The sequence below is a fragment of the Haemorhous mexicanus genome, chromosome 3 (genome assembly GCF_027477595.1).
Source record: "Haemorhous mexicanus isolate bHaeMex1 chromosome 3, bHaeMex1.pri, whole genome shotgun sequence".
NCBI classification, from domain to species: Eukaryota; Metazoa; Chordata; class Aves; order Passeriformes; family Fringillidae; genus Haemorhous; species Haemorhous mexicanus.
Window position 1 is genome coordinate 50983215 of NC_082343.1, and position 2605 is coordinate 50985819.

At 53.3% G+C, this 2605-nt stretch overlaps 1 non-coding gene across 1 annotated transcript; it reads right to left on the bottom strand.

Moving 5' to 3' along the window:
• Positions 1 to 521: 521 nt before the first annotated feature.
• On the bottom strand, positions 522 to 604 carry TRNAL-UAA (transfer RNA leucine (anticodon UAA)). Its single transcript has one exon. It is a non-coding gene; the product is annotated as a tRNA-Leu (tRNA).
• Positions 605 to 2605: the final 2001 nt, after the last annotated feature.

The following is a 2605-nucleotide window of genomic DNA, read 5'->3' on the forward strand; positions in this document are numbered from 1 at the left end:
GCTGTGGCTGAGTGTGTGCATATGTATATATATATATAAAAAAATGTATGTATGTACAAATGTATATACAGATGTGTGTATATATATATATATATATACACACACATTTATATATGTAGAAATGAGTGTATATGTGTATACACATATATACATATATTACACATACGTATATATGCAGACATTTATGTATATATATGTGTCTGTATACATATATAAATACAGAAACTCTTTTTCAAAACTGTATTTAATTTCATAATTTAATTTCAGACTTCAAAGCTGAAGTAACGGGGGCTGTAGGAGCCTCCCGCAGGCCCGCAGCGCTTCCCCCGGCCCGCAGTGCCCCCGCCGGCCGCCCAGCGCCGGGACACCCGCGCGGGCCGCCGTGCGCCGGGAGCCGCCATCCTCCCGCTCCGGCGCAGCTCCCCGCCCCTCGGCCGCGTCCCGGCCCCCCCGGCTCCCTGCGGCCGCGCCTCTCCCGGAACACCGCGCCTTGCCCCGGCTCCCGATAAAAAAACGTCAGTTACCAGGAGTGGGGTTCGAACCCACGCGGACATGCGTCCATTGGATCTTAAGTCCAACGCCTTAACCACTCGGCCATCCTGGTGCAGATACTGGGCCCGCTCGCAGCCGCTCCTACATTCATGGCCGCGCTCCCAACCTCCCCCCCGGGCTGCCCCCGACCCTCGGGGGTGCCCCCTCACGCCCCCCCGCCACCGCCGCTCCCTCCCGCCCGCCTTTATTCCCAGCGCGGCGGGCGCCGAGCGCACAGAGCGGCGCGCGCGGGCGGCCTCTCCCGGCGGCGGAAGGCGGGCGGGCAAGGCCGGGCGGGGAGCGCTGCCATGGACCGGGACCAAGACAGAGCTGGGCCGAGCCGGGCCGACCAGGCCCGCCGCCGCCTCCTTCCCGCCGCCCGGCGCCGGGCCCTTAGCGGAAGGGGGAGGCGGGGGAGGTGCGCGGCGCTGGCAGGGGCCCGCCCCTGGGGCAGAGAAGGGCGGGCGGCGCTGGGCCGGGGGCGGCGGGCTGTGCGGGTCTGGGCAGAGCGGGCTCATCCCCCTCAGAGCGGGCAGGCCGTGGTGCCGGCGGGCTCGTCGGGCATGAGAGGCATTGGAGAGGTTGTTCCGATAAGGCACCGACACTTTATTATTTCCGTCCAAGTGTTTCCTGGAATGTATCTTCTGTCGCTCGTAGAAGGAGAACCGAAACCAACGAAGTCCAAAGCTATCAATTATGCTTTATTAGGAGGAAAATTATCGCAGGGGAAAGATTTTTTTGCTGGTCGTCGCTATATGCCGTGTCTACGGAAGCACCTATCGCAATACTCCCGGTTACTGCCTGCCTTGGGACCTCCCCCTTCTTCCCTGCCTCTGAGGGGAAATGGAAAGTGTCGCTTCGCTGACTTTACCCCTGGCACTGGCTCCCGCTCTCGCTGCTATTTTCCAGCGGAGGATACGGACATCCTCCATGGCACCAAACTTTGGCACCTTTGAGGTGTGAGAAACATATTCCACACAGCACAGGCTGAGGATACGGGCCTGTGCCAGCCTCCAGCACAGGAGGAGGCAGGCGGAGGCCGTCTGCTTCCCCACAAGGAGAACAGGAGCACGCTTCCTGCTCGGGTGTTGGACACCCTGGATGTCCCTGCCCCCCCGGCAAGGGGTCTGGGACTCGAATTTGCAGGTGCGGGTGGTGCCTGACCTCCTCAGCTCTTAGTGCTTAGAGATCCCCGGGACACTAGGCATGCTTGTGAGGGAAAACACCATATTTGTTATTCACACCCGGGAGCTCATGAGTAAAAGAACAGCTCTTCCAATGGAACTTGCTATGCCGAATCATTGCCTTGAAATGAGTGGCATGCTGTAGTCCTCTGTTCAGTAGGGTTGTGCCTTTCAGCAAAGTATTGAGTAGAGAAACGCTGTCAGTTAGGTTTTTTACTTTTCTGTTCACATCTATCACCATTTCTAAGAAACACAGTAAAATGTTGCTTTTTCTTGTGCAGACTTGGTGCCCTAACAATGTGCGCACAGTGGGGCATGGTGAAGCTGTTGTCTGCTGGCTCTTGCTTGCTTGGGCTCGACCATAATGAAGACACTACATAATATGCTAAAAATGTGGAAGAAGACGGATCTGCTTTTGCCTTCTTCCATATTAGAGAAACAAACAGCATGGCTCCATGTGAAAATCCCATTGCATTGGAAATTTATTAACCAGAATCACCACATACAGTATCTATTAAATTACACTGTTTCCTGCCTTCATTATATTTGTGATACCTTCCTAGAGATAGAAACACAACCCCATATAGCGCTTTCCTTTTTCAAATCAATTTAAATAGCTACCATGGTACAAAAATCTAGAGAACGTTTTGTTTTCAAGAAATTATAAAACTGGGCTGTGCGCTCAAAACATCTTTAATGCAGGTTAGATTTAAAAAGCAGCACTTTAGCATAGCTACTCAGTTCAGCTTCCAGAAAAAAAAAAAAAAAATCTGGATCTTAAAAGCTATCCCTTTACTTCAAAAAGATTCTACCAAGACATGTGGCAAAGAGACCTGCTCATGTGTGCAAGTGTGTCCACAGTCTGGTCCTTCTTTTTGAGGAAGCAATTG